This window comes from Triticum aestivum, chromosome 2D (assembly GCF_018294505.1).
Source record: "Triticum aestivum cultivar Chinese Spring chromosome 2D, IWGSC CS RefSeq v2.1, whole genome shotgun sequence".
Classification (NCBI taxonomy): Eukaryota; Viridiplantae; Streptophyta; class Magnoliopsida; order Poales; family Poaceae; genus Triticum; species Triticum aestivum.
In genome coordinates, this window is record NC_057799.1 from 20,193,956 (window position 1) to 20,218,436 (window position 24,481).

The window sequence follows — 24,481 nt, forward strand, 5'->3', positions numbered from 1 at the left end:
ATTTTAGGCCTAACCAGTATTTGAACTAGAGATTAGCCCCACCTTCCCATTAATTTGCACCCCTTCAGCTAATGACCCCCTCTTGGCTATGCTCAAGCTCCGCCACTGTCCATCGCCGTTGATTCTCCTCGCATATATCGGCAACATGTGGGGCACTATGCTCTGGGTGTCTATATAGTCTCTGGTTGTCCTAGCTTTAGTTGGAGTAAGTCTAAGTGGGTGGCTATGCTGGGGAGATGATGACACCATCGGCGGGAAGAAATAAGTCTTCCATCTCAGGCGGAGGAGTGTTAGGTTGCGTGGGAGGAGGAGCTGCGACATGTCATGGAGGAATCGGAGGCGGAGATCCAACACAAGCTCTGACGCCACCGCAACTTTGAGCATTACAACAACATAGTGATCGACGACGACAACGTCGACAAGCTCAGCCTAGGGGACGCGGAGGCCGAGGCCAACGACGCGTCAGACGGCGAAGTTGTCAACATGTCATTGGACTATGAAGAGGCATGCATAGAGCCCCCTGATTGAGGATGGGTGTGACGATGAAAGGGTGCGCAACCACTTCCATGAATTTTTGTTTTTCTTTGGAGACAATATTAAGATGCAAGTCTAGAGAGCCTACGAGATGGAGGTAGAATCGACCATGAAAACCGTGGGATGGGCGGTGGAAGGACATTGATCATCATTGAGCTACTTCTGGATCTCGAGGCACCTGTATGGAAGAAGTTGTATTCAGCCATGAAAACCTGCATCACGAGTAAGATGATAATTGTGAACCGCTCGACAAGATTAAAAGCTTTGGAACTACCAAACCCCCCAGGTTACAGTTCCTTTCTCAAGAAGCATAATGGTACTTCTTCAAGGTGCATGCTTTTGGGAGCACAAGAGCAGAGGACCACCCAAAGCACACATCAATAGCCATGGACATGGCTAGGCTGATGAATGGGTGCTTCATGGGTGCAAGCATCTTCAGTGAACTACTAAAAGCAAATATTAACCATCCTTTCTGGAGCATGGCCTTTGTGGCCCTGAGGAATTCGAAGAAGACAAACAACTCAGTGTATGGGAAGCATTTCACTTATCCTTGGCCAATGCTGGAGACAGGATATTTCAAGAGAGTGAAGAAATCTTCTGAATGTGTTGTGATGTTTGCGGGCCACCAGACATGTTCTGTTGAAACTGGACCAGAAGCTCTCAAGATGATTAGCATGGAAGATCTTCTCATTGGAAGTGGTAGGCCTAGAGGGAAATTCAGCATCCATCTATGGACATCTCGTCTGCCTCCTCACTACAACTACTCTGTTCGCTGTGAGATAAGGAGGCCACACCGCGTGAACAAATACTTTCTGAAGAGAACCGTCTGATTAATTGTCTAGTCCTTTATGTATTTTTCTCTAAATAGATTATTTGAAAGTTCATGCATGGATCGTGGTTCCCTTGAAGTGATGCAAGTAGAGTAGATATATATTGTGAGTTGTGGCTGTTCTCCTTACTGAAATATCCTTTTTTTTTTCTTTTCTCTGTTCGGAGAATGGGGAAATAGTACAAATTATATTGTGATTCTGTGTGGTTGTTCTAACTGTAAGTAATAATCATCAGTTTTGGAAGTTCCTTTGGGTGGATGATATCAGCCAGGCACTGCTCTGTTTCTTTTATGTTGTGTGTATTGACCAGTGAGAAACCTGTCATGTTTCTTAAAACTGCTTAAGATTGAACCTGTCCGCCTAATCTATTTCATTGAACAGATTTCAACACCCTAGAAAACAATGCGAAAAAATCGTTTCATGGCACTATTTTTAATAATTTATATGTAGATCAAGGTTTACTCCCGTTTAGTTGTAGGGCACAAAAGATCGTCATTACACAAGGACTGAGTACAAGACCACACTTGACGGCCGCATCTTCTTCAAGGGGGGTTGAAATCTTTTGTTCTGGGGAGCGACCTTGAGTTAGCAATGGACATTGAAGTCACATTCTCGGTCTTCTGTATGAAGGGTGTATGTAGTTTTCCATGTGCTCTACGAGTGTCAATGCTCAATGGTGGCATGTGCAATGTAAAACCTTAAGCAGTCCCTGAGTCAGGTCACCATTTTTTTTCTTTTGCATCTTTCAATAGTTTTCTGTTGTTGAGAAATGCATCTTTCAAGTGGTTGTACTGCACAATGGGATCTGAAAACAGTATACGAGGGCCTATTGCTTTTTGTTGATTGTCGAGGATCAAACCTATTAGTGCGGTCATGTGTATTTTATTTGTAATTAGCCTGTTTTGTGTCTTCTGGGTGGTCAGTCCAGTCAAATTAGACTGCAAACTAAATAGTGATGCTAAATGATTGGACACAAATTTGACTTATGGTTAAATGAAAATCAGTTGACTGTTAGTTAGACAGACCCTTAATCTATATGAAGAATGAAAGAGAAGTTCATTAAAAAGAGATGACAAGAAAGAATTTTCTCTGGATATGAGTAGATATGTCACGAGCAAATGAAAACCATGGTGCCCCCTACTCTAGACATGCATACAAGATGCATGCTTGGTGGTTGGCGTTGGCAATTTGTGTGAGGGAAAGTAGACACTAGTAGATGGATATGCATATATAAATATGTATATGAGTGACATTTAAGGTTTCAGTTCATCATTAGACTTAGTTCATGTACATACAATATTTGTGCCTAGGAGATTTAATTATCTGAGACATTGGAGGACCAATAGTTGGGAAACACATGATGAACTTTGATTGCCATTGGGTCCACATTGGAGTGCGCCTTCCTTATGCATAAATGTAGTAATCAAGAAGCCCGAAGGAATTTTTATGGAGTATGCCTCCAAGGGTCTTTTCTCGACCAAGTCGGACATCTACAATTTCGGCGTCCTACTTCTCGAGATTATAAGCGGGAAGAAGAATGCAAGCTTATTGAATTTCACAGGACATGTAAGTACATAAAATGCACTAGATCCACTTAATATGTAACAAAAGATTCCACTTCAGTTGTGTTGAAATCTAAATATCGAAGCGACTAATGATCACCGCAACCCCGTTTATTTCAGGTATACAAGCTGTGGCAAGAAGCGAACGGGCATGAGTTGGTCGACATGGTACTTAGGCTTGACTGCCCGGTGTCCAAGGTGATGAAGTGAGTCTAGGTGGCGCTGCTCTGCATCCAGGTCAGCGCCAACGGCCAACCCAGCATTTCCGATATGGTCTTCATGCCCGGCAGCGAGTGGATCGGACTGCCAGAGCCCAAGCAGCCGGCCTACTTAATTGTCAGGATGTCGAACATCCAAGAGTCAGTCAGACCGGTTGCCCGGTCGTCCTACATCAGCATCGTCGTCTTGTAGAACGGCAGATGTTCAGCGTAGAGTTGGGAAGATGGCTCTGGAAAAACCTGGTCCTTGGCCTGCTTTTTAATGTTTAGTGGAGGGCCTGAATCAACCGCTTTATTGCATTTTATCAGATCATTTAATGTTTGCGTTTTACTCACTTGGTGTGAAAATTGATGACTGGGATGGCTATTTTTAGTGGCAAGGTGTACACACCTGTCACATGCATTACTTCCATTGCATAACTATGCATCCTGACCATATATAGATGTCAGGGTGATGTCAGGGTGCACACACTTGTCACTTGTGTGTAAAAATTCAGAACCTGGCATGATGCACATAGACAAGAACAGGACATGCACTCAGATTCTCTTATTTGCTTGATGCATACAAAACTGCATATATGTTGTGTGTAAATTCAGAACTTCCCATGTTGCAAGCTGCACACAGGCAAGAATAGGACATGCCATTTGCATATGTATTTCACAATTATGACTTGCATATATACATGCTTCGAATACATTTCATGGTTTTCAATTGCATATGTATTTCACAATTATGACTTTCATATATATTTATTTCGAAAGTTGGAAAGAGCACCTTGATTGAGCATGCTTGTGACGATGAAAGGGTGCGCAACCACTTCTCTCAGGTTTTGTGTTTCAGTGGAGATGATCTTAAAGATGCAAGTATAGAGACCCTAAGATGTGGAGGTAGAATAAGGCATCAAAACCGTGGTGTGGGCGGTGGAAGGACACTGATCATCGTTGAGCTGCTTCCGGATATCGACGAGCATGTATGGAAGAAGTTGTATTCAGCAGCGAGAAGCCGCACCATGAGCGGAAGTAAAATCATAATCGCGAGCCGATCCGACAAGATCTCAAGCTTTGGAACCACGCAACCCCTCAGATTACAGTTCAGTACCCTAGAGGCATACTGGTACTTTTTTTTTTGAGAGTACGCCAAAGGCGTACCATATTTTTATAGAAGGGAGAAAACAATAATTACAAGAAACCGGCAACGGATGCGAACATCGGTCGCCGGTAACACCCACACCAAACACAAACCTAAAATCAACTCCTTACAAATCTATCTAAACCTCCGACACCTACACCTGCACGTTCAACTCTACTAACTCCTCGAGGATCCAACTGGCTAACTCCCTTGGTCCCTTGATTTGCTCCGGTCGGTGGAAAACTCTCGCGTTCCTCTATTTCCAAAGTGACCAATCCGCCTCGATGACAAACGTGTTGAAGCCCATCCTATCCTTGCCTTGAAAGGTATTTCTAGCTCTCAACCACCATTCGTCAAAGGTGTCGCTCACTGACGGTGCGGCCACATTCAAATGTAGCGTGTCCATGCACGTATGCCAAACCTCTCGCACATAGACGCATTGGATCAGAATATGCTCCGTATTATCCTCCTCTTGCAGGCACATGTAACAAGGCGAAGGCCTGTCCTGCAAGCCATGGCGCGCCCTCCTATCCGAAGTCCACAGTCTGTGTTGCACTGCCAACCAAGGGAATATTTTGCACTTTAGCGGAGCCCTATAGCGCCAGATCCCACTGGCCGTGGGGGAGCGGATCCCACCCTGACAGAGTTGGGTGTAGGTGGATTTCGCCGTATATGCACCCAATCGATCATGTGGCCAAATGAAACGATCCTCCTCATGCTCATCTCTCGGCACCGATGCAATTGCATGTCTCAGGTGCATGGCTTGAATTAATGCTCCGAACGAGAACTGGAGCTGCACATCCTGAGTCCAACTCTCGTCCTGTAACTTGTGACGCCCTCGATTCAATCGTATACTAATCATACACGCAAATGTGTACGATCAAGATCAAGGACTCACGGGAAGATATCACAACACAACTCTAGACACAAATTAAAATAATACAAGCTTTGTATTACAAGCCAGGGGTCTCGAGGGTTCGAATACATAAGCTCGAAAACACAAGAGTCAGCGGAAGCAACAATATCTGAGTACAGACATCAGTTAGACAAGTTTGCCTTAAGAAGGCTAGCACAAAAGCAACAAGGATCGAAAAGGCAAGGCCTCCTGCCTGGGAGCCTCCTAACTACTCCTGGTCGTCGGCGGTCTCCACGTAGTAGTAGGCATCGACGGTGGCCTCTGGCTCCTGGGCTCCGACATCTGGTTGCATCAACCGGAAAGAAGAAGAAAGGGGGAAAAGGGGGAGCAAAGCAACTGTGAGTACTCATCCAAAATACTCGCAAGCAAGGATCTACACTACATACGCAACATTATCAAAGGAAGGCTGTTGTAACGCCCACGATGCGGCTATATCTCCCACGTGTCGAGGCACGACTTAGAGGCATAACCGCATTGTGATTTTGTCGCAAGAAGGGTCATCTTCACACAATCCCATGTAATGAACAAGAATGGGATAACGAGAGTTGGCTTACAATCGCCACTTCACACAATACATAAATATAATTCATACATCATCCAAAATACACACATAGACCAACTACGGTCAAGATCCAAATGAAAATAAGATAACCCCAAATGCTAGATCCCCGATTGTCCCAACTGGGCTCCACTACTGATCGTCAGGAAAAGACACATAGTAACGACCACGTTCCTCATCGAACTCCCACTTGAGGTCGATTGCATCATCAACTGCACTGGCATCGTCGGCACCTGCAACTGTTTTGGTAGAATCTGTGAGTCACGAGGACTCAGCAATCTCACACCCGCGAGATCAAGACTATTTAAGCTTATAGGAAAGAATGGTGTAATGAGGTGGAGCTGCAGCAGGCACTAAGCATATATGGTGGCTAACATACACAAAAGAGAGCGAGAAGAGAAGCAACGGAACGGTCGTCATCTAGTAGTGACCAAGAAATGATCCTGAACTCCTACTTACGTCATTCATAACTCAAACCGTGTTCACTTCCCAGACTCCGCCGAGAAGAGACCATCAGGGCTACACACACGGTTGATGTATTTTAATTAAGTCAAGTGACAAGTTCTCTACAACCGGACATTAACAAATTCCCATCTGCCTCATAACCGCGGGCACGGCTTTTGAAAGATAATACCCTGCAGGGGTGTCCCAACTTAGCCCATTATATGCTCTCACGGTCAATGAAGGATAAACCTTCTCCCGGAAAGACCCGATCAGTCTCGGAATCCCGGTTTACAAGACATTTCGACAATGGTAAAACAAGACCAGCAAAGCCGCCCGAATGTGCCGACAAATCCCGATAGGAGCTGCACATATCTCGTTCTTGTAGGAGATATGCCCTAGAGGCAATAATAAATGTTATTGATTATCTCCCTGTTCATAATTATGTTTATGTTCCATGCTATAACTGCTGTGGTTCCCGAGCCCGTATATCCATAAAGGCTCTGGGGAGAACCCATATGCACGTGTGGAATAATAAATGGTAAAATGTATTCCTAGTCGTGCCTCTAAGACTAGCTCAAGTGTTGCATGATGATTATGTTTTCCCAATCATGGGCATGTCTATGCCAAGCAACTTTGACGGCACAATGTCAGGAAGGACATTTGTGTTGACTCGACCCGAATTGATGTTATGCTATGAGATACATTCGTCACAAGTTAATGGTTTATAACACAGAGATAGTTAATGTTTGCATAATTCCTTAGACCATGAGAGTATCAAGTTTCTTCATGCTTGCTTCATGAACTTTGGGGTTTGTTAAACGTCATCCGTAACTGGATGGCTATTACGGCGGCTTACGGGTTCATGGGAAAGTATGTTTAGTAACTTGATAGCTCGAGATTGGGATTTGCTCCTCCGACGATGGAGATATATACACTCGCCCACTCGGTGTTATGGTGTCCATCATCGTCTGGCCAGACACTTTGTGATTTGATCACGGGGATGCCGGAACACGATAACGAGAAAAGAGAACAATACCGGTAACGAGGTAACTAGCATAGTGGACAAGTTGTTGATCCACGGGAATGCCAACATGTCTCACCTCGGGTATTTGTAACATATCGCGAAGCAACAGGAATAGCTCACTGCAACTAGAGGTTCACTCGAATATTCATTCGTGTGGGTATAGGGGTCAATATGGGTGTCCACGGCTCCGATGTTGATCATTGATCGGAAGGGGTTCCGGGTCATGTCTATACTTCACCGAACCTATAGGGTCACACGCTTAAGGGTCATCTATCTGCTGAATACTAGAAAGGGAGTCTGAGAGAAAATCACCGAAAAAGTTTCGGACACCGAAAAGTTTCGGACAGCGGAATCGTACCGCAGAGAGAGGTCACCGGATGAGTTTCGGTGAAACCGAAAAAGTTGTTTCGGGGTATGCCATTAAGTCAAAATGGTTTCGGCACATGCCTGATAATTCTTGGAGGGTGCCAGAATCATTCTGGAAACTTTTTGGAAATTTTAGAAATAATAACCGAAAATGTTTCGGAGCTGCCGGTACCGCTTTGGCTGTTTTTCGCAGATGAAATTCACTAATCTGAAATTGTTTCAGAACGAATCCAAAATCATTTTAGTGGGTACTGGAATTATTCTAAGACCCACAGAAATATTTTCGGATTTAGTGGACGCGAAAAATTGTCTTCATGAATAGTGAAAACGCATTCTTGTTTGCTTTTCGCAGATGAAAATCACTAAACCGAAATTGTTTCGGAACGCGTTGAAAATTATTTTAGTGGGTACTGGAAATGTTCTGAGCCCACATAAATATTTTCAGTTCGAACGGACGCTGAAAAATGTTGTCATGAATAGTGAAAGTGCTTTTTGCTTGGCTTCTTGCAGAAGCGACCCTTGGGCTTGGCCTGTAAATAGGGGTGGAGGGGGCTGCCTAAAAGATCATCCCTTCTCACATACAAGTGCCATGCATGATCTGGCTTCTCTCTCCCTCCCAGCGAAATAGTTTTGTAGAGCCGAAAGGCTGTCTTTGTTCCGGTGGGAACTAGTTCTGGACGGCGAAGCCCTGCCGGATAAATGACACCGTATGTGTGCAACTCTGTAGAGAGATCGTAGTTTCGGTCTTAGTTCGTGAGTGCCTCCCGAAGGGCTGTCCGTGTGACCGTCCGAGTTTCGAAGGTCCTCCCAAAGGGCTGTCCGAGTGACCGTTCGAGTTTCGAAGGTCCTCCCGAAGGGCTGTCCGCGACACCGTCCGGGGGGGCTGTTCGACCGCCTCCCGGAGGGCTGTCTGAGGAGCAGATGAGGGTATACATCCTCGCGGTTGGGAGATTGTAAATCCTAGCTGCGGGGATCTGCACCGCCGATCGTCATCGACTCTACTTCCCGCTGCGCTACGAGTCGGTAACGAAAAAGATCAAACCATGTATGCAGTCTCCATAGTGGTCCTGGGCTGGTGCGTATGTCGGAAATTTTTTGTTTTCTGTCGCGTTCCCCTACAGTGGCATCATGAGCCGTGCTATGCGTAGATGCAGGTTGCGATCTAGAATACATAGAGATGTATGGGTATTGCATAATATAATTAGGTAGTAGATGAGATCTATTGCTGAAAATTATTTATGCGGGTGACAGATGAAATCTGTTACCCGACGTTCTTGTTACTTCCCTAGAATTTGCGTTTGCTCAATCTCGAGACAACATGGTGGAATTTGACAAAGTTCTGGCAATCCGTGATCCTGATTGATCATGGAAGTGCTATCAGTTCTTTGGGTTCTGCCGTAGTCAAAAGAAAGATGAAATTCGCAGATGAAAGGGCATTGCATATATGATCTGCACGGGGGTCATGCGTATGACGAAGTTTAGTATGGGGCTCGAGATTTAATTATCTCGTGTTTCATACACCCTGAGATGTTAATCTAGCAACTTGAATAATCATACTTGATGATAAAACGTTGGTAGCTGCGGTTTAAGTCAAAACCTTAGAAGCCACGGAAAATAAAATTTTGCATAAACCGATTAGAGGCGTCTAACTTGGTTTTGCAGGATATGCATGTGATGTGGTATAGCAATGCTCATATTCAATTTGATTATGTATGAGATGACTATATGATGTAATTAACATGACCTGCGTGTCATGATTCGGCATGATGGCTGGAGCCATATGATTGTCACTTTAATGACCTGCGTGTCAACCTTAAGTAATGCACTTATTTTATTATCTATAGAGATAGCAATATTATCTGGTGCATCAACAGGGTGGTGGCAATCTTCGTGAAGGTGAACACCGACGCGAATGCCGAAGACGAAGAAATGAAATACTTCTCCGTCAGAAAGGGCTATACCATATCATGCTATTATGAATTGCGTGAGATGTTTATCCCTTATGAAGCACCCTTCTTGATTGCGCGGTAGTCGCTTTTTAATAGGGTGATCTCTCACTTAAAATATCAAAGTAGTTAGTGTTCACCCAAGTGTAGCACCGTCTGAAATTCGTATCTTTTCGGGGTGCGCCATGTACACATGAGCACGAACGAATCGAGAGGAATGAGGCGGGTGAGGTCAGACCTCGCAGCAAGATCACTTGGTTGTCTTTGATGTTCAGGCAGGAGAGTCCTGAGCTCGGAACACGCCCATCGAAAGATGAATAAGAATCACATAGAGATGTGATCGGCAAGTTGGCCTACCAATTGAAATTCGTGTCATCAGTGATGAACCTGTCAATGGCATCGAATAGAAATATGGATCTTGAATCACTCTAAATCAATTATGAGAGATATTGATTTGAGTGGGAGCGCACTGTTGAATTAACATGTTTAATTCTCAGTGCAATTAATTATGAACACTGTCTATGTGTTTCTTGCAAAATAGTTGTAGAATAATGGCTCGCGTTTCCACCTTCCCTGTTAAAATTGAATAGCTGTTAAATATCTGGTTAAAACTTTACGTTTGGTAACGTAATGTGAGGATTGTCCTCAAAAGTGCCGAGAAGGACTTTGTCCCGTCGCATGCTTTCCGTATCCTCCCGCTAATGCTATGGATCATGTGACTCTCGTCCTTCGATCCAAAAGCCAGAATTCTGTTACGGTCAAGCGGAATATGTTTGCTTCCATGAAACCCAAACTTCGAAAGTTGGGATAGTTATATGATATTCATGGAACTGAAAATTATTTTCAGATACAAACAAAGCAATGTTTTTTTGCAAGTATTAGTAAAAGTGTTTACTATGCATTTGACTGTTGGGAAAGGGATCCAGAAGAACGCCTGTCATATAATGAAAGGTGAATAAAACAACAACTTAAAGAGAAAGGAAGTGTCCAAAGGGTGTTAGTATGACTTACACACCTAGGAAGTCCGGGGCTAACGCCACTCTTAAGTTGGGTGCTTCTTTTGCGAGTAGGAGAAATACTAAAAGTTAAACTGTTAGAAGTATAAAGGCAGAAAGAAAGATGACTGGAATATCCAGCTCATGTATGAATGTCATACAAGTTTTTGATGTATAGTAGGCTGGTCAAAGACATAGTTCTTGGAATTATGGTTAAACATGTTAATCACTAATTCTTGGGTATTGTGAGTTAATCACAAGGATACCCGCTCGATTGCATTCTGTTGTGAATCAATGTAAGAGCTACTATGGCCTAAAAAGACTAGCCAGAAATGAGGTTAAGGTATACACAGGGAACATAGTAAATTTTACTATACCTTCTATCGGTGTATTACCGTCTGTATTTATTTTCATAATTCATTTAGAGTTTTACAAACTCTAGCCCATTGCATAAGGTATCTTGCAAGAAGGTTGTTCATAAGAGAACTTTTTATGTTCGATGTTATGAATAACACAAGGGCCATACTTTCATTATGAATGAGTTGTATGTTATGAATATTGATAATAACATAATACCTCTGGGTTTACTTTCATAATTCATTTTAGAGTGTCATACACTCTAGCCCATTGCACAATGTTTGTTGCAAAAGAGTTGTTCATAAAAACAAAAATTGTTGTTAAGTATTATGAATAACATGGAGGGCCATGCTTCCATCCAAGATGGGATGTATGTTACGAATATTGATGGTAATATGATACATCCATAACACTGACGCTAAATATCGCAAGACTAAAAGAATACCACAAAAGTGTGGCACTACATTTGGTCACATTGGAGAAACCCGCATGGAAAATTCCATTATGATGGATTTTGAAGTCCTTTTGATTTTGAATCATCTGACACTTGCAACTTTCCTCCGAAAAGTGAAGTGACTTATACCGTTCACAGGCGATAAGGAATGAACAACAAACTTATCAGTGATCATACATTTGATGTGTGTAGTCCGATAAGTGTTGTTAGTGGTGGATTTATTTATCTTTAGAAATGACTCAAGTAGATATATGGATATTTACTTGATGAGACGTAAGTCTGGATCTTTTGAAATCATTCGAAAGGTTTTCAAGAAGTTATTGTAACAAGAAAATTATGTTTCTGTAATTTGATTGCACAAAGGAATATTTGAGTTACATGTTTAGCGAATGTCTGATGAGTTGTGAAAAGAGTTTCATAACTTACACCTTCCGGAACACCACTATGAGTGAAAAGTCCGTAGAGATGTAATCTAACCATTTATGACATGGTAAGGTCAAAGATGACATAAATAAATTTGCCATTATCCTTTTTAAAGAGTGATGCTTTAGAGATTACGGCTTTTACACTGAAAAGAGCTTCATCAGGTCTGTTGAAATGAAGCCATGGTATAGTACGCCCAACCATGTTGTATCTTTTCTTAACATTTGGAATATGGGGCTTGTGTAAAAGGTTACAAACCTATTCCAAATCAGACAAGTGCTACTTTGTAGGTTATACCAAAATGTTGGGTATTCCTCTCTCAATATACCGAGGCAAATAGTTTTGCCGCGAAACGGTGTGCTTTTAAAGAGAATGGTTCTTTCAAAAAGGTGAGTGGGAGAATAGTGCAACTCGACGAGATAAACAGTATCTACGTCATCAGATCAAAGGAAAGAGACCTTGGAAGTAATTCCAGAGTTTCCTACTGCGACTGATACGGAAGTCTCTATAATAAAATGTATGAACTTCGGTCGAACTTGCAGCTGAACCGCGTAGGCAAGGCTCGTGCAAACCTCTCAGGTGCGCAAACGAGATATTGTTTTTAGACAACATTATACCTACGATACACAAGGAAGCGTTGATGGGCCCTGACTCCGGAATTGGCTAAATGCCAATACAATCCGAGTTAGTTTCCATATAAGTGATTCAAGATTAAAACCTTGATACACCTTTCGGAAGACTTAGAGTCTAACGAATATTTATGGAACTTAAAACCGATACGGATAAAAATGTTTTATCCATAAAGCTCGACTTGTTGAAATAACAAGTTCAAGAGTTGACTACGATGAGGTTGTTTTCATCATAGCGATGCTTAAAGTCAGTTCGGGTTGAACTAGCAATTAATACATATTTCAATCATGACATATGAAACATGGATGACAATAGGATTTCCATCTGATGGAAATGAAACCAAGGACTTGCATGTGTTACAGTCCAAGGCATTTTGTCTATCCAGAGGATGCTAGTAAGGGTGCAAACTTCAGAGTTCCAGCGATGGACAGAAGAGAGAAAAATGGAGTTGGAATCTTCGTGCTTTGATGAAATGGTCAAAGGGGTTTGACTTCATCAATGGGTAATGAAGATGCTTGTAATTCAAGAAAGTAAGTGGGAGCGTAATAATATTTCTAAAAACCTTGTGTGCTTGACACATTGTTAATTGGAAATAAATTTCTTGACACGAATTAGGACTTCATTTGAAATTAGTTTTTTGATGAAGTGCTTAGGCTAAATAGCCTCTATATTAGGCATAATGATCTATGGAGATAGATTTACCCAATAGGGCTAAGCAATGAATACATATTGACAAGGTGCTAAAACCTTTTAGCATTTAGAACCGCCAAGGAGTGATTCTTGCCGGAGTCACATGGAAGAGTTTTTTGCAGACTCGGTGTCCCAAAACACTGATGAGCAAAATACATGATGCAGATTCCACACACTTTTGTGTTTGGATTAATCATGTATTCCATGGTATGTAAAACAACCAGATATGTCCGATACTCCCAAGGTGTTGCGAGTATGGATACCAAAGTGATCAAATTACTGATCATGGGACAACAGTGAAAGATGTCACAGAGTACTAGAGTAAATACTTATGACATGGTTTTCTCGCAAGCAGAGATCATGAAGAGTTCGTTGTAAAATGTTACATCGATACAGTCTTCATCTTTTCTCCATGCGATTTTCGATTTAAATTAAGGGTTTTGTGTAACACACAATGTGGTGGCACAGTTAGTTGGAATTTTTTCAAACTAGTTACTGTGGCAAATTCTATAACAAGGGCTAAGTATGTTGACGCTTTAGAAGCGACAAAGAAGATGTTGAATCATATAGTTCATTCATGAACTTAGTATAGTTCCAAGATGGCTTTTGACAATGGGACACTACTGCAGGTAGTTGCTCCATAACTCAGTCTGAGGAATCCAGGTTCGACCTGTGATTCACATACATACAAAGCCAAGTTCACACAAAATATGAGTTTTCTGAAAATGTGAAAACGCGAGGACATGCAAAGATACACACGGAACTGAAGTCGTCAGATCCGTTGGACATCAGGCTATACCACAAGCGAAGCATATTTACACCGGTGTGCCACAGGTGTGAAGTGCATTAGCATAAGGTAGATTATTGTCTCTAGTGCAAGTGGGAGTCTGTAGGAGATATGCCCTAGAGGCAATAATAAATGTTATTGATTATCTCCCTGTTCATAATTATGTTTATGTTCCATGCTATAACTGCTGTGTTTCCCGAGCCCGTATATCCATAAAGGCTCTGGGGAGAACCCATATGCACGTGTGGAATAATAAACGGTAAAATGTATTCCTAGTCGTGCCTCTAAGAGTATCTCAAGTGTTGCATGATGATTATGTTTTCCCAATCATGGGCATGTCTATGCCAAGCAACTTTGAGGGCACAATGTTAGGAAGGACATTTGTGTTGAATCGACCCAAATTGATGTTATGCTATGAGATACATTCGTCACAAGTTAATGGTTTATAACACAGAGATAGTTAATGTTTGCATAATTCCTTACACCATGAGAGTATCGAGTTTCTTCATGCTTGCTTCATGAACTTTGGGGTTTGTTAAACGTCATCCGTAACTGGATGGCTATTACGGCGGCTTACGGGTTCATGGGAAAGTATGTTAAGTAACTTGATAGCTCGAGATTGGGATTTGCTCCTCCGACGATGGAGAGATATACTCGGGCCCACTCGGTGTTACGGTGTCCATCATCATCTGGCCAGACACTTTGTGATTTGATCACGGGGATGCCGGAACACGATAACGAGAAAAGAGAACAATACCGGTAACGAGGTAACTAGCATAGTGGACAAGTTGTTGATCCACGGGAATGCCAACATGTCTCACCTCGGGTATTTGTAACATATCGCGAAGCAACAGGAATAGCTCACTGCAACTGGAGGTTCACTCGAATATTCATTCATGTGGGTATAGGGCTCAATATGGGTGTCCACGGCTCCGATGTTGATCAGTGATCGGAAGGGGTTCCGGGTCATGTCTATACTTCACCGAACCTATAGGGTCACACGCTTAAGGGTCATCTATCTGCTGAATACTAGACAGGGAGTCTGAGAGAAAATCACCGAAAAAGTTTCGGACACCGAAAAGTTTTGGACAGCGGAATCGTACCGCAGAGAGAGGTCACCGGATGAGTTTCGGTGAAACCGAAAAAGTTGTTTCGGGGTATGCCATTAAGTCAAAATGGTTTCGGCACATGCCTGATAATTCTTGGAGGGTGCCAGAATCATTCTGGAAACTTTTTGGAATTTTCAGAAATAAAAACCGAAAATGTTTCGGAGCTGCCGGTACCGCTTTGGCTGTTTTTCGCAGATGAAATTCACTAATCTGAAATTGTTTCAGAACGAATCCAAAATCATTTTAGTGGGTACTAGAATTATTCTAAGACCCACAGAAATATTTTTGGATTTAGTGGACGCGAAAAATTGTTTTCATGAATAGTGAAAACGCATTCTTGTTTGCTTTTCGCAGATGAAAATCACTAAACCGAAATTGTTTCGGAACGCGTTGAAAATTATTTTAGTGGGTACTGGAAATGTTCTGAGCCCACATAAATATTTTTAATTTGAACGGACGCTGAAAAATGTCGTCATGAATAGTGAAAGTGCTTCTTGCTTGGCTTCTTGGAGAAGCCACCTTGAGGGCCTTTTTGGTATTTCCCCCCTTGGCTTCTTGGAGAAGCCACCCTTGGGCTTGGCCTGTAAATAGGGGTGGAGGGGGCTGCCTAAAAGATCATCCCTTCTCACATACAAGTGCCATGCATGATCTGGCTTCTCTCTCCCTCCCAGCGAAATAGTTTTGTAGAGCCGAAAGGCTGTCTTTGTTCCGGTGGGAACTAGTTCTGGACGGCGAAGCCCTGCCGGATAAATGACACCGTATGTGTGCAACTCTGTAGAGAGATCGTAGTTTCGGTCTTAGTTCGTGAGTGCCTCCCGAAGGGCTGTCCGTGTGACCGTCCGAGTTTCGAAGGTCCTCCCGAAGGGCTGTCCGAGTGACCGTTCGAGTTTCGAAGGTCCTCCCGAAGGGCTGTCCGCGACACCGTCCGGGGGGGCTGTTCGACCGCCTCCCGGAGGGCTGTCTGAGGAGCAGATGAGGGTATACATCCTCGCGGTGGGGAGGTTGTAAATCCTAGCTGCGGGGATCTGCACCGCCGATCGTCATCGACTCTACTTCCCGCTGCACTACGAGTCGGTAACGAAAAAGATCAAACCATGTATGCAGTCTCCATAGTGGTCCTGGGCTGGTGCGTATGTCGGAAAATTTTTGTTTTCTGTCGCGTTCCCCTACAGTTCTCAGGGCACACCGGATGAGTAGTCCGTACAACTAAAACCAATCCTCGAGTTTCCCCAAGGTGGCGTTGCAAAGGGCTCTAGTTTGGACCAGCACTCACAGGAACACTGGCCCGGGGTTTAAATAAAGATGACCCTCGGGCTCGCGAAACCCGGGGGAAAAGGCTTAGGTGGCAAATGGTAAAACCAAGGTTGGGCCTTGCTGGAGGAGTTTTATTCAAGGCGAACTGTCAAGGGGCTCCCATAAATCACCCAACCATGTAAGGAACGCAAACTCAAGGAACATAATCCCGGTATGACGGAAACTAGGGCGGCAAGAGTGGAACAAAACACCAGGCATAAGGCCGAGCCTTCCACCCTTTACCAAATATATAGATGCATTAATTAAATAAAACATATTGTGATATCCCAAAATATCCATGTTCCAACATGGAACCAACTTCAACTTCAGCTGCAACTAGCAACGCTATAAGAAAGGCTGAACAAAAGCGGCAACTTAGCCAAACAACGGTTTGCTAGGAAAGGATGGTTAGAGGCTGACATGGCAAAATGGGAGGCATGATATAGCAAGTGGTAGGTAGCGCAGCATAGCAATAGAGCGAGCAACTAGCAAAGCAAAGATAGAAGTGATTTCGAGGGTATGGTCATCTTGCCTGCAAGGTTCTCAGAGTTGTCGAAAGCTTGATCCTCGTAAGCGTACTCAACAGGTTCCTCGTTCACGAACTCATCTCCTGGCTCTACCCAAAACAAGAACACAAGCAACGGAACCACAATCAATCACGGGGAATGCACAAGCAACATGAGGCAATACATGAATGATATGCAAGATATGATATGCGATGCATATGCGTGCTCCGGAAGAAAAATGATGAACAAGGCAGTAACTTGGCAAACCAAGCATGCCATTGGAAAGATGAGATGATTTCGGTCGAAATTGATATAAGATCACCGGAAACGGATGCACGGTTTGCAAATGGCAAGCAAAACAAGAATGACAGGAATCTGCGATTAACAGCATGATAGCACTTAAAATGCAACAATTAATAATGCTACAACACTCCAACATAGCAACAAAGCACATGGAAGCAATCTAAAGGAGATGCTTGACAAAAGATGAACACTGAGCCACAGCTAGTTCACAACATAACAGGTTCAAACAAGCATTGGCAAAAGTGCAAAAGATAACAGGTTCACAGACTTTGTGAAATTATTGGACATAGCTGAAACAGTATCAGGTAGCAATGTTCAGAGCATGAAATGAACATGCTACAGAAACTTAACATAGTAAACCAAGGCATGGCAGTAATCTACTAAATGCATATGACAAAAGTACCTTACTGACCCTAAGCCAAAAAGGACCAGAAGATATGATGGCAACCATGTAAACATAACAAGTTTCGTTAACAGGTTCCAGACTTGTAGAAAACAGAGCATGGCAGAAACAATAATATGAAGGTATCTTGGTGAGCTTGATGCACCCACCACACAGCAATGCATGACAAAACAAGTATACCTACAGCAAGATGACATGTTTATGAAACTATTCATTGCAAGAACAAATACATAGCATGAATGGAACAAGTACAACAATCTTGACAAAATTAAATAACACTGCCAGAAATATTTAGTTCGTCGTGGCATATGGCAGGGCGGACCGGTGGACTTTAGTTCGTCGTGGTCACGTGCCAAGACGCCGATGCTGATGGCTGCGCGGACTCCTTGTCGACGGCGGCTACGCTGAAAGACGACTCCTTATTGATGGTGGTCACGCGCCAAGCCGTCCTGGCCGGCGGCCAGACTAGCTCCTCCTCGACGCCAGCGGGGTGCCAAGACGCATGCAGCTGCTCGTCATCTACATGTTCCTTTCCTGCTGCAAGTGCGCCGGACAGCCGGTGTCTGAAGTCTGAACCCATCTCTGAACCCATCCTTCTGACATACATATACTAGTTGCTTATTCGCAAAACAGTTCGATTGTAGAGTGACTCCCTGGCTTCACCAAACTAGAAAGATCGATTTAGCTTTCTCTTTAATCAAACGAGAGAGAGAGATGTTTAATTGGGTGATCAACATAGTCGTCCGCAAGTTAATTGGGTCAAAATTAGCTTGTGTACACATTGCATATGAATTCCTACGCTTGAACAAGTGGAATTCACGTATTCTGAACTAGTATGAATATTTTGATGTACTTCTACTCCTGCGTATGATATCATAGTGTTCACTGTTTATCGAAAAATGGTTTTCCCCGCTTTGTATTCCAAAGCAACAAACACCGATACAAGGATCCTTGGGACGAGCAGCACATCAAGCCAAAAAGAAAAAGAAGAAGAAACAAATGCCAACAACGGCAGCTCGACAAAGCGCGGATGACCCGCAACCGCTACGCCCTTCAGAAACAAACCACCACAGCCTGAGGCTCCGAACCGCCGCGTACCAAGCAGCACATCTAAGAAGGAATGCAATGCCGACGACGCTGCTGCCCGGACATGTCCTAGGGTTTCCCCCGCACGCGGAGGGAGGTGGGGGATGGATATCACCGACATCCTCCAGGAAGGAATGGTGGCACCCGTAGGTGTCACTGCATCGGAGCCGAAGAACCGGCAAGGATTTCTCCCGCACTCCAACCCCACCGCCCAACCGGACCGGAGCCGACCAGCCAGACCGCCGCCCACCACCATGCGCCATCGCGGTTGCGCCACCACCCACGCCGCCTCACTGCGAACACCAACACGAGGCCAAAAGGACCGGAGAGAAGCTCCCCTCGGAGGGAGAAGCAACACCGTAACCGAACGGGAGCGAACCACCTCCACCGCCGTCGTGCGGGAGGCCAGAGCCTCCTGCACCGTCGCGGTAGCCGTCCGGACGCGGCAGCAGGGCATGCCAGGCCACACCTGGCCCAGCCAGGCCCGAAACGGGCCCGCTAAGCCCCGCCGGCCACGCTGCAGCAAGCCAGTGATGGCGCCGCCAGCACCCAGCCGCTCATCGCCTCTCCCCCGCCTCCCAGAAGCCGCGGAGCACACCCACCCCGCCGCCGGCCCGCCCAGGCCCAAGTTGGGGCCCGAAGGGCCCAGATCTGGGTCGAGCGGGCGCCGCCAGACCGCGACGCCGCCGCTAGTAGCCCACCCCAGCTCGCGCCAGAAACCCCCGCCGCCGCGTAGGACCGCCGCTGCCCAGAGACGCTGCCCGAAATCGCCCCGTCCCGCGCCGGAGGACACCCGAGAGGGGAAAGACCAGGGGGCCGCCGCCACCAGCGTCGCCCGGGCCAGGCCCACGGCGGGCACCGGCGACAGCGGCAGGTAGGAAGGGGGAGGGGAAGGCGCGCGGAAGAGGATGTTGGGCGCGGCCGGCTGCCCGCGGGGGCGATGCGGTCGCGGTCGGGAGGGAGAGCTTCAGTCAATCCTGCCGGTCTCGGCCGGCTGCTATTCCTCTTTCTCTCCTGAAAACTACTACCAGGTCTGGGTGTGCTTTGGTTTCAGTCAATCCTGTGCGTCCAGTGTTCACTGTTTGCCATGGTAGACGAGTGCGGCGTCGCATAGCAGCTGCATGCATCTTGCCGCACGGTCGCCATTTTGCGTCCACGGGCGACGAGGGAGTTCGGCACATGGCCACCATCGACAAGATCGTTCAGAGCGACCATGGATGTAGAGTCGTGGTAACATGAAGCCACGCAGCCGCTAGCATGAGCTCGTTCGGCATGGCCATGGGCGACAGGTCATGGTCGCGTGGTACTGTCCGGCCGCTGGCGACGAGGTCATCCGGCGCCGCCAGGGATGAGAGTAGCACGCGAACCCTAGCTCTTGTGGTGGTATGAGTTACTCGTATAGGTATCTCATACAAGGATACATCCGTGATTGGAATCGGTAATGGGTAATTAGACAAAATGGGATTACATGTTTTGAGATTGGCATCGCCATGTGTCATCCATCGGGTCGGGTCTCACGGGATGGCTTGTGAGACCTGGTCGCGTTGATGTCGCTATAGAGTGGCCGCTTAATATGGATGCTGCCCAGAGCGGACGCAACCTCTCATTGGCGATGGCATTCATGCAGCACGCCGGCCGAGAGCGTTGCCCGCAACGCGTTCCCGTTGTCAGTGTTTGTTTAATGCCAGACAAAAGTTTACTGGACAAGACGGGATGGATATCTATCACGTATGTATGTTGTGGGAATTGCACGTTGTATTCCTCACGTGCAAACGCACGTATATACGATGGACAGGAGTAGGCCACGACCTCAACTATATAAGGTAACTAGGAGGTGGGCCCAATACACAAATATGCACAACAAGTATACTCAACAACGTCCATGCAAAGCATGTCCGTCCATATGACGCCACGGAACCAACTCTGGCGCCACGCATTGACACACCCGGACGCTTGGCCTCATCGGAATCCGCTATTTAAAGGCTATCAAACCCGGCTAACTCCACATCACAACACATCCGCTCCACATGCACCTCCCTTTACACCACATCCGCCATGCTTTGCGAGCGGAAACACTTTGTGGGTTAGTCTTTCGTCGGAGATGAAGCACGAGGTGGCCGCCCTTGCAGCCGCCTGGTAGTCCCGCCGTGCAAGGCAGATCCAGCAAGGCATGTCGGCTAGCTCGCTCGAGGTCTCGGAAGACATTCCCACGATGTAGACGGGATCGGACAACGACACCGTGCCGCTGCCCGGGCTTGTGTGTGCCGGCTTTCGCATGGAGCAGGCGCAGGCGCACTACGACGCCGCCATAGTGGACGAGCAGCAGCATGTGCCTGCTCCTATGTCGGTGTTCCGGCAGGCGCGGTAGGAGCAGAGGTACAACATGTTCCTCCTCGAGAATCACCGATTTGGGCATCAAGATGGACCCAAATGAACATGGTGCAATGGAACAAAATGAAGAGCATCATCAGACGAACATTTCGATATATTACACGCGCGAAACGGAGCTATATGCAGAGAGTTATGATGCGATGAACATGGGCATGTACTGTGAAAACTAAAAGACTTAGAGAATTTCGGGAGAGGGAAGAAAAGTCAACCCGAAGCGGATCGAGATCTGGCTCGTCGGCGCACAGCTCGAGGATGGCCGGAGGAAGGAGAGATCGGCCGGCCGGAGGGAGAGGGAGGAGACGGCGGTTCGGGGCGCGGCGGAGACGGGCGGTGGCGGGGCGGAGGCGGCGACCTTGGCGCGCGGAGACGGGCGGCCGCGGGGCGGAGCGGCGACGGGGCGCCCTGGGCGCGGGCGACGGGAGGCGGGAGGCGCTGGCTCGGGCGCGCGGGCCGGGAGGGCTTCCCGCGGGCCTCGCGGGCTCGCGCGGCGGCGCGGCGTATGGCGCCACGTGGCAGGCGGGGAGTGGCCAGGTGCGGCAGTGGGGAGGTGTCCGGGGGCGGCGGACACGTCCGGTGGCGGCGGGGTGAATTTTTAGGGTTTGATCTGCGAAATATCTCGGGAGAGGAGGTGTATATATAGGTAGAGGGAGCTAGGAGACTCTAAACGGAGTGCGGTTTTCGCCCACACGATCGTGATCGAATGACCTAGAGCATGGAGGAGACTTAGAGGGGTTTTGGGCTGTTTAGAGAGGGGTTTTTCTGCAACACACAAACAAACATTGCGGTTACCCGGTTAACCGTTGGAGTACCAAACGACCTCCGAATGGAGCAAAACTTGACCGGTGGTCTCCCGGTGGTATACCAAGGCCACTTGACAAGACTCGGTCCATTCCGAGAGCGTTCAATACCCGCTCGAAAAGAAACAAGAAGGGTGCACCGGAGGAGGTGGGAGTGCCGGATTGCAAAACGGACAACGGGGAAAATGCTCGGATGCATGAGACGAACACGTATGCAAATGCAATGCACATGATGACATGATATGAAATGCATGACATGAACAAAATGCAAAAAGCAAAACGAAAAACAAAACCCGACCACGGAGGGAATATCATAACACATGGCCGAAAATGGCAAGAGTTGGAGTTACAAATATGGAAAGATACATCCGGGGTGTTACAACACTCCACCACTACGAGAGGATCTCGTCCCGAGATCTAGGACTGAAAGAAACTTCGGATATTCGGAACGGAGATGGTCCTCGCGTTCCCAGGTGGCTTCTCGGTCGGAATGGTGCGACCACTTCACTTTCAGGAATTTGATTGACTTGTTGCGAGTCTTGCGCTCAGTTTCTTCAAGAATAGCAACGGGATGCTCATGATAAGACAGATCTTCTTGGAGGTCAATCTCTTCGAAGTTCATTGTGCGCTCAGGCGTCTTGAAGCACTTGCGGAGCTGTGACACGTGGAACACATCGTGCACGTTCGCGAAGTTGGAAGGAAGCTCAAGTTGATAGGCGAGGTCGCCTCTTTTGCCAATGATCTTGAAAGGACCCACGTATCAAGGGGCAAGCTTCCCTTTGATACCGAAGCGACGAGTGCCTTTCATTGGAGAGACGCGGAGGTAGACATGGTCTCCGATCTCGAAAGCCAAATCACGGTGCTTACTATCATAGTAACTCTTCTGGCGCGATTGCGTGGCTTTAAGATTTTCACGGATGACTTTACACATTTCTTCAGCCTCTGTGATTAAGTCATTGCCAAGAAGTTGGCGTTCACCAGTCTCTGACCAATTGAGAGGAGTACGGCACTTTCTGCCATAGAGGATCTCGAATGGGGCCTTGCCCGAACTTGCTTGGAAGCTGTTGTTGTAGGAGAACTCGGCATATGGAAGACAATCTTCCCATTTCATGCCAAAGGAAATGACACAAGCCCTGAGCATATCTTCAAGAATTTGATTTACTCGCTCGACTTGGCCACTAGTTTGAGGATGGAAAGCTGTGCTGAAGCGAATATTTGTGCCCATGGCCTTCTGGAAGGAGTCCCAGAACTTAGATGTGAAGATGCTTCCACGATCTGAAGAAATCAATTGTGGAATGCCGTGCAAGGAGACAATTCTGGAGGTGTATAGCTCTGCCAACTGAGCTGCTGTGATAGACTCTTTGATTGGAAGGAAATGAGCCACTTTAGAAAGCTTGTCGATGACAACGAAGATAGCATCATTTCCGCGCTTGGACTTGGGAAAACCAGTCACGAAGTCCATTTCGATATGATCAAACTTCCATTCTGGGATAGCAAGAGGTTGGAGGAGACCAGCTGGTCGTTGGTGTTCTGCTTTCACTCTTCGACAGACATCACATTCATTCACGAATTGAGCGATTGCTCGCTTCATTCGAGTCCACCAATATGACTGCTTGAGGTCATGATACATCTTCGTACTTCCAGGATGAAAAGGAGAGAATTGTGCGCTTCGTTCATAATGACTTTCCTTAGATCACCTTTAGGAACCACAATCCGGTCCTCGAAGAATAAAGTGTCTCTGTCATCAATGCGATAGCACTTGTATTTGGAAAGACCCTTGTCGATACCACGTTTCACCTTCTTCACCATGGTATCCAGGAGTTGTGCCTCACGAATTTGATCTTCCAAAGTAGGAGAGACTATGAGGTTGGCAAGAAAGCCTTGAGGAACAACTTGGAGATTCAGCTTGCGGAAAGCTTCACAAAGATCCGGTTGGAATGGCTTGAGAATTAAGCTGTTGCAATAAGCCTTCCTGCTCAAAGCATCTGCAATGACATTGGCTTTGCCTGGAGTATATTCGATACTCGGATTGTACTCTTGAAACATTTCGACCCATCGAGTCTGCCTGAGGTTGAGGTTGGGCTGAGTGAAAATGTACTTGAGACTCTTGTGATCGGTGAATATGTCCACTTGTCTTCCCAACAAGAGATGTCTCCACGTTATTAGTGCATGGACAACTGCCGCCAACTCAAGATCGTGATTGGGGTAGTTCTTTTCGTTGGGCTTCAACTGACGAGATGTGTAGGCCACAACTTTCTTCTCTTGCATTAACACAGCACCGAGACCTTGGAGAGAAGCATCACAGAAAACTTCAAAAGGCTTGGATTCATCAGGAGGAGTTAAGACAGGAGCTGTGACAAGTTTCTCTTTGAGAGTGTTGAAAGCAACGTCACACTCAGGAGACCAGACATACTTCACATGCTTCTCGAGGAGGTCGGAAAGAGGCTTTGCAATCTTACAGAAATTCTCAACGAATCTTCGGCAATAGCTTGCAAGACCAAGAAAACTGCGGAGCTACTTGACATTCTGAGGAGGTTCCCAATTCACAATTGCGGACACCTTCTCGGGATTAACAGCGATGCCCTTGGCAGAGATGATGTGACCAAGGTAAAGAACTTCATCAAGCCAAAACTCACATTTTGAGAACTTCGCATAGAATTGATACTCTCTGAGCTTGTCGAGCACCAATCGCAAATGTTTGGCATGATCCTTCTTATTCTTGGAGAAGA

At 46.0% G+C, this 24,481-nt stretch overlaps 2 pseudogenes; both read left to right on the forward strand.

The window, feature by feature from the left end:
* LOC123055540 (uncharacterized) overlaps positions 1–1,364 on the forward strand; it is a 2,359-nt pseudogene extending 995 nt beyond the window's left edge.
* A 1,446-nt stretch (positions 1,365–2,810) lies between these two features.
* The window catches only part of LOC123055541 (uncharacterized), a 61,987-nt pseudogene continuing 40,316 nt past the window's right edge, over positions 2,811–24,481 (forward strand).